The sequence below is a fragment of the Phocoena phocoena genome, chromosome 20 (assembly GCF_963924675.1).
Source record: "Phocoena phocoena chromosome 20, mPhoPho1.1, whole genome shotgun sequence".
Lineage (NCBI taxonomy): Eukaryota > Metazoa > Chordata > Mammalia > Artiodactyla > Phocoenidae > Phocoena > Phocoena phocoena.
In genome coordinates, this window is record NC_089238.1 from 3,591,879 (window position 1) to 3,603,659 (window position 11,781).

The following is an 11,781-nucleotide window of genomic DNA, read 5'->3' on the forward strand; positions in this document are numbered from 1 at the left end:
AACATGGTGGCTGAAAAGAACACAAATCTATGATTTTGTAGTTTTGGAGTCAGAAGTCTGACACAGGTTTCACTGGGTTAAAATCGAGGTGTCAGCAGGGCTGTGTTTCCTTCTGGAGCTCTAGGGGAGAATCAGTTCCTGTGCTTTTTCCAGCTTGGAGAGGCAGCTCGAATTCCTGGTTTCATGACCCTGTCCTCTATCTTCGAAGCCAGCGCTGGTGGGTGGCGTCTTTCTTATGCGCTGTTACTCTGATGCTCACGCTCCTGCCTCCTTCTTTCTCTTATATGGACCCTTGCCACTTGCTGTCCTTGAGGAACCATAGGGTTTGGCCGGGCTGACAGGGAGGGCTTGTCCTGACCACCTGGGGGAGAAGGAGGCACAGCTTAGAGAGGAAAATGGGGAGCCCCTTCCCCTCCCTGTGCTCAGAGGTTCCTCCTCCTTCCCACGTCTCTAAGGCTCCTTTCCAACCCAGGGGAACCCATGCCCCATGGAGATTCCTACACCACAGAGACATGGCTTCTCCTACAAGAAAAACAGCTGCTAAGAACTTTGAGCAGGTGCTGACTGGCGGACTCGCACTAGATGTTGATAATGTAAAATTAGTTGCATAAGACAAGACAGAGTAGACAATGAGTAGAAGAATAACCTACATTGAGTGAAATGATGTCAGCTCACGCGAGAAACACGTGACACGGTGGAGCCTACAACACAACCTCCTGGAGTCTCAGGGGCGTGGTATACGGTTCTCCCCCTCTTCCGAAAGCAGGACAGCCGCAGTAGTACCTGCAGTGCCTGCTCTCATGGAACTGCTGGGAGGACTTGAGTTATTGCCTTGTCCTCTGAGGGGCTGTTGTTTCTGGCACTGCTTCCTTCCCTCACTCTAGAGATAACACCGATTCCTCCCAGACACGCCAGGTCTGAGTGTCACAGTCTTCTGTTGGTGCCCTAGAGCCTGGCTCAGCGGAGGGAAGAAGAGTGTCTAGGAAGGGTTTCTGGACCAGAATCGGGGGCTAGACTTTCCTGGGCCCCCACTTTCTACTTCCCAAGAGACTCACCCTCATAGTGTTATGACGTCCCACCGTCAACCCACCACCCTACCTTCTGTGCTATATCCCCTCCTGTTACAGGAAGGTCTTATTTGAGGTGGATGGCAACCCAAGGTTTGGGGAAAAGACTCACCCCCTTGTGCCCAGATCCTCTGGATCAAGAAGAACCCTGGAAAGAAAGGCTTATGATGGACAATCCATCTCATGTAAGACCTGGCCCCCCACTCCTGCTTCCAGCTGGCCTGGGAGCCTCGTTGGCTAGGTCTGTGCTCGGCTGAAGATGAACTCAGCCATCAAGGCCCCCCTTGCCCCCATGGAAGCAGGGCTCTCTGCTGTGGAGGACTCAGCGTTCCAGCCCAGTGTGTCCACCAGAGAGTTCCCTGCCTTCCTTCCCTTCCAGGACCCACCAAGACACGCCAGGCTGGTGATGGTGGGCAGCACAGAACTGCTTCTGCTGAACAGAAGGCGGTGACCCAGCAAACCTGAAAAGCACACAGGATGTTATGATGGCGGCCCAACTAATGTCGTGTACAAGTTGACCACGGGACGGGCACCTGGTGACTCACACAGGCTCTTCCTACCTTAAAAAAGTCAGTGTGGGGGGCCCAGCTGAGGGAGGAATTGGGCTTCCTGGAAGATTTTCGGACCAGAGCTGTCTCTTCAGATCATTTAACAATGGCCAGGCTTGAAACGTAATCTCTGACTCAGCCCACCTATGACTACATTGTTAAGTTTACCAGAAATTTATTCTTCAGTATCTAATCTGCTATTACCTTGATACATTGAATTATTTTCTTTTTTCACATTGGATATGATTTTCATAGAATTTCTTATTTCCTTCTTTCCTACGTTTAAAAAAATTCCCAAACGTTATATTTTATCTTGAATGCTCAGCCATCTTTATGATAGTAAAATTTCTTTATTGAAAATGCTAATTTTATGATTTTTAAAAATTTATGGATTTCCTTATACCGTATCATCTTTTCCCTGTATGTATGTATTTCCAAGTTCCTCGAACACCTAACAATTTTTAAAAATTGACGTATAGTTGACTTACAATATTATATTCGTTGCAGGTGTATTACACAGTGATTCAATATTTTTATAGATTACACACCATAACAAAGTATTATTAAATATTGACTGTATTCCCTGTGCTGTACATTATATCCCTGTGACTTACTTATTTTATAACTGGTCATTGGTATCTCTTAATCCCTTTCACCTATTTTGCTCCCCGCCACCCCTCTTCTTCCCTCAGGTAACCACTAGTTTGTTCTCTGTATCTGTGAGTCTGATTCTGTTTTGTTATATTTGTTCATTTGTTTTGATTTTTAGATTCCACACATAAGTGAAAACATATAGTATTTCTCTTTCTCTGTCTGACTTTCTTCACTAAACATTATACCCTGCAGGTCCATCCATGTTCTCTAATGGCAGGATTTTGTTCTCTTTTAAAAATTGAGGTATAGTTGATTGACAATATTATATAAATTTCAGGTGTACAACATAGTGACCCACAATTTTTTAAAGATGAACTCCATTTAGTTTATTCTATGTAGTAGTTTGTGGGCTGTCTGTGAAGACACTGATTAAATTAGAAAATGAAAAATTAAGGGTAAGATTGGAGAGTTCCGCAAAAGCCACCTTCCTGAGTGTATTGTGTACTAAGAATAGATGTGTGGTTTCTCTCCAGAAAACGATGGGTGCTAAGAAAACGTGTAAGCACGAGGTGATATTCTTGGAGTCTGGGTGAAAATATATCCGGCAGAAATTTTCACGGAGTTAAGAGGTGATAAGTCCTTCCAGGAAGAGATTCTCCTTGTTACTTACATTCCACTAGGTATGGTCATCTCGTAATATTATGTTAAGTATCATCACTACCTGTAGGTCTCTTCCATCAGACTGAGCTCTGTGAGAATATGGATTCTGTCTTCAAACTGGCGTCATCAATCTAGAACGGCTATTGTGTTCTACAACGATGAAAGTGTCATGTATTTGCCGTGTTCCATGTGGCAGTGAGCAGACATGTGCGGGTTCTGAGCACTTGAATTTTGGCTAGTGTAGCCGAGGAACTGAATTTTAAAATTTATTTAATTTAATCTAATTTTCATTTAAGTACCCTTGTATGGCTAGTGGCCACCATACTGGATACCTCAAACAGGAAATACTTCATCTTTTTTTTTTTTTAACCTACTTGCATTGCTTTTATTTTTTCATGCAAAGGCATTTTATTTATTTATTTATTTATTTAAACATCTTTATCGGAGTATAATTGCTTTACAATGGTGTGTTAGTTTCTGCTGTATAACAAAGTGAATCAGCTATACATATACATATATCCCCATATCCCCTCCCTCTTGCGTCTCCCTCCCACCCTCCCTATCCCACCCCTCTAGGTGGTCACAAAGCACCGAGCTGATCTCCCTGTGCTATGTGGCTGCTTCCCACTAGCTATCTGTATTACATTTGGTAGCGTATATATGTCCGTGCCACTCTCTCACTTCGTCCCAGCTTACCCTTCCCCTTCCCCGTGTCAAGTCCATTCTCTAGGTCTGCATCTTTATTCCTGTCCTGCCCCTGTATGCTAACACATATGTATGGAATCTTAAAAAAAAAAAAAAGGTTCGGAGCCATTTTATTTTAAATATAGCAGTGTGTACGTGTCAATCCCAAACTCCCAATCTATCCCTCCCCCCACGCTGCCCCCCTGGTAACCATAAGTTTGTTCTCTAATTCTGTGAGTCTGTTTCTGTTTTGTAAATAAGTTCATTTTATACTTCATCTTTGTAAAATTTTACAGAATAGTTGTTGTTGCTGTCGTCGTTTTAACTGAATAGTTTGAAGTATCAACTGGTAGATTTTCTAGATTTGCTTCAGTGGAATTTCAGAAAAAGGGTGATAATGATTTGCTATCCAGTATGTGCGGGTGAATGCAATAAAATCTCTGGAAATGGCTGGATAGTTATAATAGAGTCCTAGGATAGCTGGGAGATTACTAAGGGGTTGTGGGATTTTGAAGACCATCCTACAAGTCTTGAGACTCCACTGTTAGCCTCAGAGCTGGGGGGCTGGGTTTGAGGAGAAGGAAGAGTGTCCATGGAGGAGCCCCTTTAAAAAGAGGTACAGGTCCTTGCTTTGTAACACTCTGTGTGCTCAGAGCCTGGGGCCAGGTCAGGTCTCAGCATGGTCTTGGTTTACATTGAGTCCCATGTAGATACTGGACTCAGAGGAGGAGGACGTAGGGCTCAGGGGAATGGGAGTGAATATTGTCTCTGAGAGGGTGCAGCGGTTCATGTGGGCATGTATCACATCCTGTGTGTCTTCTGCTGTAGGGTCCTGAGAGGAGAAGGGTAAGAATGATGTACTGAGACATGATATCTGAAGGCAGGAGCACTGGATATGTGGAAGGGCTCAAGTTATGGTGAGGGTTTGGGCTGGGAGGATTCACCTCGCCATTCATCATTCGGTCTTCCATGGGCTCTGGGTCCACAATGGCAGCATCTGCAAATGGAAGAGAGTCAAGGCTTTTGGGGGGATTCTTCCAGATCCCCACATCTTTGACAGGGACACCAAAGCCAGAAAAAGGTAGTGGTGTACCCGAGGTTGCTCAGCCCGTCTACCCCAATAAGTCAAAAAAACATCCCATATACAACCCCAGGCGTACACTGACTCTCTGGATCCTGTACAAACCCATGGATCCCATCCTACATCTTCTGTTATAGACCATCCTCTTCTGCAAGTTAGCAGATTCCCCAGCGCCGAGGAGTGTACAGGGGAGAAGGAGGGATGGTTGTAGGTTGAAGGAAAGGAGGGGATCCATGGGTCTCTGGAAGATGTTCCGTCAAGGATCTCAACCACAAAAATCACAGTTTAACCTACAGGAAATGAAAATGCAATAATAAATTTATTTATTTATTATTTATTTATTTTTGGCTTCGTTGCCACGCGCGGGCTTTCTCTAGTTGCGGCGAGCGGGGGCTACACTTTGTTGTGGTGCGCTGGCTTCTCATCGCAGTGGCTTCTTTTGTTGCGGAGCACAGGCTCTGGGCGTGCGAGCTCAGTAGTTGTGGCTCCCGGGCTCTAGAGCACAGGCTCAGTAGTTGTGGCACACGGGCTTCAGCAGTTGTGGCTTGTGGGCTCTAGAGCGCAGGCTCAGTAGTTGTGGCGCACGGGCTTAGTTGCTCCACGGCATGTGGGACCTTCCTGCACCAGGGCTCAGACCGATGTCTCCTACATTGGCAGGCGGATTCTTAACCACTGCGCCATCAGGGGAGTCCCGATGTATCATATCTTCTTTATCCATTCATCTGTTGATGGGCACTTAGGTTGTTTCCATGTCTTGTTTATCATAAATAATGCTGCGATGAACACGGGGGTGCATATATCTTTTCAAATTAGTGTTTTTCTATTCCATCGATAAATGCCCAGAAGTGGAATACCTAGAGCATATGGTAGTTCTATTTTTAATTTTACAAGGAGCCTCCATACTGGTTTCCACAGTGGCAGCACCGGTTTACATTCCCACCAACAGTATATGAAGAATAGCTTTTCCCCACGTCCTCACCAACACTTTTTATTTCTTGCCTTTTTGATAATAGCCATTCCACCAGGGCCGAGGTCTCATAGTGGTTTGGACTTGCATTTCCCTAATAATTAGTGATGTTGAACATGTTTTCAACATGCCCGTTGGCCTTCTGTATGTCTTCTTTGAAACACTGTCTCTTCCCTTCCTCTGCTCATTTTAAAATCAGGTTGGTTGTATTTTTGTTGTTGAGTTGTATGAGTTTTTTAAATATATTTTTGTTATTAACCCCTTGTCAGATACATGATTGGAAACTCTCTCTTCCCATTCCATAGGTTGTCTTTTCACTTTGTCGATTGTTTCCCTCACCGTGCAAAAGATTTTAGATCGATGTAATCCCATTTGTTTATTTTTGCCTTTATTTCCTTGCCTGAGGAGACAGATCTAGAAAGGTATTAACATCAGTGTCAAAGAGCGTACTCTGTTTTCTTCTAAGAGTTTAAAGTTTCTAGCCTTACATTCAAGTCTTTAATGGATTTTGAGTTGACTTTTGTGTGTGGTATGAGACAGTGGTCTACTTTTATTTTTATTTTTGGTGTGGCTGTCCAGTTTTCCCAACACCATTTATTTATTTGTTTGTTTGTTTATTATTTTTTGGCCGCACCACGCGGCATGTGTGATCTTAGTTCCCTGACCAGGGATTGAACCCGCGCCTCCTGCATTGGAAGCACGGGGTCCTAACCACCGGACCGCCAGGGAAGTCCCCAACACCATCTACTGAAGAAACTATTCCTTCTCTATTGTATGTTCTTTGCTCCTTTGTTGTAAATTAATTGCTTATATATGTGTGAGTTTATTTCTGGGCTCTCAATTCTGTTCTTTGATCTATGTATCTGATTTTCTGCCACTGTGATACAGTTTAGATTTCTATGGTTTGTGATAATAGTTTGAAATCAGGAAGTGTGATACCTCCAGCTTTGTTCTTTTTTCTTAAGCTTGCTTTAGCTCTTTGTGGTCTTTTCTGGTTCCATGGGAATTTTAGAATTTTTTTTTGTCCTATTTCTATGGAAAATGTGCTTCGGATTTTGATAGGGGTTACACTGAATCTGTAGATTGCTTTAGGTAATATGAACATTTTAACAATGTTATATTCTTCAGCACCTAAGCACAGAATAGCTTGCCATTTATTTGTGTCTTCAATTTCTTTCAACAATGTCTCATAATTTTCAATGTACAGGTCTCTCACCTCTTTAGTTAAATTTACTCCTAGGTATTTTATTATTTTTATTGCAATGGTAAATGAGATTGTTTTCTTAATTTCTCTTTCTGCTAGCTCATTTTTAGTGAGTAAAAATGCAACAGGTTTTTGTATACTGATTTTGTATCCTGCAACTTTACTATTTGTTGGAGTTTTCAGGGTTTTCTATATATAAATCAAGTCAACCAGAAATAGTGACAGTTTCGCTTCTTTCTGTCAAATTTGGATGGCTTTTATTTCATTGTCTTGCCTAATTGTTTTGTCTAGGACTTCCAATACTGTGTTGAAGAAGAGTGGTGAGAGTGGGCACCCTTGTCTTATTCCTGATTTTACAGGGTTCGCTTTCAGTTTTTCACCATTGAGTGTGATGTTACCTGTGGGCTTGTCATTATGGCCTATATTGTGTTGCGGTAGGTTCCTTCTATACCCACTTGAGTGAGAGTTTCTGTCATAAATGGGTGTTGAATTTTGTCAAATGTTTTTTTCTACATCTATTGAGATGATCATATAGTTTTTGTCCTTCATTTTGTGAATGTGGTGTATCACATTGGTTGGATTATGGATGTTAAACCATCCTTGCATCCTTGGAATGAATCTCACTGGATCATGATGTAAAGTCCTTTAGTGTAACATTATACTGAATGGTGAAGAGCTGAATTCATCTCCTCTAAGATCTGGAACAAGAGAAGATGCTCCCTTTCCCCATTTTTATTCAACATAGTAGTAGAAGTCCTAGCCACAGCAATTAGTCAAGGAAAAGAAATAAAACACATCCAAACCGAACATGAAGAAGTAACTATTTGCAGATGGCATGATACTATACATAGAAAGCTCTAATTACTCCACCAAAACCTATTAAAGCTAATAAATGAATTCAGTAAAGTTGTAGTAAAGTATACCAAATTAATATACAGAAATCTTCCGCTTTTCTATACCTTAAAAATGAACTATCAGAAAGAATATCAAGAAAGCAATCCTGTTTAGAATTACTTCAAAAAGAATCAAATACCTGGGAATAAACTTAACCGAGGAGGTGAAAAAGCTGTGTTCTTAAATCTATAAGGCGTTAAGAAAGCAGTATGTTTTTGGATATGTCTCCTTAGGCAAGGGCAACAAAAGCAAAAATAAACAACACGAAAGAACAAACAAAACAAAACAGAAACAGACTCATAGGTACAGAGAACAAACTGGTGGTTGCCATAGGGGAGTGTGGGAGGGGGGAAGGATGAAATACGTAGAGGGGATTAAGAGGTACAAACTTCCAGCTGTAGAAGAAATAAGTCATGGGGATGTAATGTACACGTAAGGAATATAGTCAGTAATACTGTAACAACTTTGTGTGGTGACAGACTGTAACTGGTTTTATTGTGGTGATCATTTCATAATGTTTAAAAATATCAAATCACTATGTTGTACACCTGAGACTAGTATAATATTGTATGTTAATTATAAAGCAATAAGAAAGAAATTCAGTGAGAAATTACCAGTTTTCCAGAAGACCCTGTGGCTTCCATCTTGAACGAAAGCTTCCAGCATCACCATACAGGTTACCACCCTAATGAATTGACATGGAAATCGTTTCCTTCTTTTACTGTAGGGTCAAGATTAGTTATGCCTCCCTAAGTCGTAAATCTTGTCTCCTCTTGAACATTATGTATGTAATGGAGTAATACTACAGTCGTGCTTCTTAAAATTTTCTTTTATTTATTTAATTCCATGTTTCAAAATGGATCTTTATTCTGTCTGTAGTTTCAGTTTGTGAATTTTTACTGCCATATAATATTCCATTGCATATATAGATAAACCACAGATTTTTGAAAATGAACAAAAAAATTTATTGAAGTATAGTTGATTTACAGTATGTCAATTTCTGCTGTACAGCAAAGTGATTCAGTTATACCTGTATATATTCTTTTCCATGATGGTTTATCACAGGATATTGAATATAGTTCCCTGTGCTATACAGTAGGACCTTGTCATTTATCCATCTTATATATAAATAGTTTGTATCCGCTAATCCCAAACTCCCAATACCTCCCTCCCCATTGGCAACCGCAAGTCTGTTCTCTGTGTCTGTGAGTCTGTTACTGTTTCATAGATATGTTCATTTGTGTTGTATTTATTTATTTATTTGGCTGCACCTGGCCTTAGTTGTGGCACATGGGATCTTCACTGCCGCGTGCGGGATCCTCTTTGAGGCCTGCAGGATCTTTAGTTGTGGCATGCGAACTCTTAGTTGCAGCATGTGGGATCTAGTTCCCTGATCAGGGTTCAGACCTGGGGCCCCTGCGTTGGGTGCATGGAGTCTTAGCCACTGGACCACTAGGAAAGTCCCTTGTGTCATTTTTTAGATTGTCTTTCTCTTCCTGTCTTACTTCACTTAGTATGATCATCTCTAGGTCCATCCACGTTGCTGCAAGAGGCATTATTTCATTTTTTTTTCTTTCAATTTTTTTTTTTTAAAGAAGATGTTGGGGGTAGGAGTTTATTAATTAATTAATTTATTTTTGCTGTGTTGGGTCTTCATTTCTGTGCGAGGGCTTTCTCTAGTTGTGGCGAGCGGGGGCCACTCTTCATCGCGGTGCGCAGGCCTCTCACTGTCGTGGCCTCTCTCGTTGCGGAGCACAGGCTCCAGACGCGCAGGCTCAGTAGTTGTGGCTCACGGGCCTAGTCGCTCCGCGGCACGTGGGATCTTCCCAGACCAGGGCTCGAACCCGTGTCCCCTGCATTAGCAGGCAGATTCTCAACCACTGCGCCACCAGGGAAGCCCTCAATTTTTTAAATAGATCTTTATGGGGATATAATTGCTTCACTAATTATTGTGTTAGTTTCTGTTGCACAACAAAACGAGTCTGCCATATGCACACACACGTCCCCATATCCCCTCCCTCCCATCCTCCCTTTCCCACCCTTTTCCATTTTTTTTATGTCTGAGTAGTATTCCACTGTGTGTGTGTGTGTGTGCGTGCGTGCGTGCGTGCGTGTGTATATACGTATACACACACATATGACATCTTCTTTATCCGTTCATCTGTCAGTGGACATTTGGGTTGTTTCCATGTCTTGACTATTGTAAATAGTGATGCTATGAATATAGGTGTACATGTATCTTTTCGAATTACAGCTTGTCTGGATATATGCCCAGGAGTGGCATTGCTGGATTATATGGCAACTCTATTTTTAGTTTTTTGAGGAACCTCCATACTGTTCTCCATAGTGGCTGCACCAATTTGCATTCCCACCAACAGTGCAGGAGGGTTCCCTTTTCTCCACACCCTCTTCAGCATCTATTGTTTGTAGACTTTAATGGTGGCCATTCCGACCGGTGTGAGGTGGTACCTCGTTGTAGTTTTGATTTATATTTCTCTACTAGTTAGCGGTGTTGATTATCTTTTCATGTGCCATCTGCATGTCTTCTTTTAAACCACAAATATTAATTGTGCCATTGATGTCTATGGTTTTTGTCTAAAATGAGTGACACCTCTGCCAAAATTCTCATGAATGTGCTCTGAGTCCAAGTTCATATTGCTTGCCATGGGACAGAGAGATGAGATGTCAGGGCAATGAATAGTGACTTTATTCAGAAAGCCAGCAGACCTAGAAGGTGGTGGACTAATGCCCCAAAGAACCTTCTTACCCGAGTTAGATGGGGTTTTTTGTGGGGGGGGGGGGTGTCAAACAGTATTTATTAAATGTAAAGTAGCCCTTGCCCCATGGAGAAGAAAATTCCAGGGAGAACAGAGAATAATACAGATTAAACACCCACCTGTGCATTCACACTTACACACACACACACACACACACACACACACACAAAGCAGAGGACGTGTGGCGGTTGTTGCACACTTTTTGATGCTGGAATCCTTTGTTCTTGCAGCTGTCCATGTAGCTCTGGTCATAATGTTCCTTTAAACCTCCGACAAGAAAAGGTTACTCTCTGTTCTGCAACTTTTTATCTCTGTATGTATGAAGTGTTATACCTTTAAAGGTCAGAGTCTTGAGAATGGGCTATTCTGTATATTTCAAGCTATAGGCAACGTTCTTTTGCAAAGGTGCATGACTGGGCACAGGCGACAGAGCACAAGGGTTGGAGCTAAAGGAATAGGTCCAGTATGGAGTCAGGTTTGTTCTTCTCTGTTACAAACATGTCATATGCATATGCACACAATTTCCTCTAGGGTACACAGTTATGGGCTAGAGACGTGTGTCTCTTCCCTTTAATGGATAATTGTTATCTACTTTCCTCATTGACTGTTAACAATTTGAACTCCCACCAGTTACATATTGGGATTCTAGGCACTCAATATTTTTTCCCACAATTAACATTGCCGTTGTTTTCTATTTACCTTTAATGTGGATGTAATACAATTTTGGCATCATGCTTTCACTATCACTGTGGCATGACATTGAGGTGGAAATCACCATAAATTTTAAACTTTCTTTTTTAAGTTAATCAGTTAATTAATTATTTGTTTTTGGCTGTGTTGGGTCTTTGTTGCTGCGCCCGGGCTTTCTCTAGTTGCAGCGAGCGGGGGCTACTCTTTGTTTGCGGTGGCTTCTCTTGTCGTGGAGCACGGGCTCTAGGCGCGCGGGCTTCAGGAGTTGTGGCACGTGGGCTCAGTGGTTGTGGCTCGCGGGCTCTAGAGTGCAGGCTCAGTAGTTGTGGCGCACGGGTATAGTTGCTCTGCGGCACGTGGGATCTTCCCGGATCAGGGCTCAAACCCGCGTCCCCTGCATCGGCAGGCGGATTCTTAACCGCTGCGCCACCGGGGAAACCCTAAGTTTTAAAATAGAAGACGACCTGTGTGTGCACTGAGATCCTCAGTGAGTGTGCTGCAGCTGCTTTATACTCACGTGCACATTCCAGCTCTGCAAACAGTGCATTCCCACTGGCACCGTGAAGTTGGCCAAAAGAGAGTATTCACACCAAAGAAACAGACGATTGCCACAGT

The 11,781-nt window shown here is 42.5% G+C and overlaps 1 protein-coding gene across 1 annotated transcript in view; it reads left to right on the forward strand.

Moving 5' to 3' along the window:
* NLRP12 (NLR family pyrin domain containing 12) overlaps positions 1-11,781 on the forward strand; it is a 726,895-nt gene that overhangs the window by 59,691 nt on the left and 655,423 nt on the right.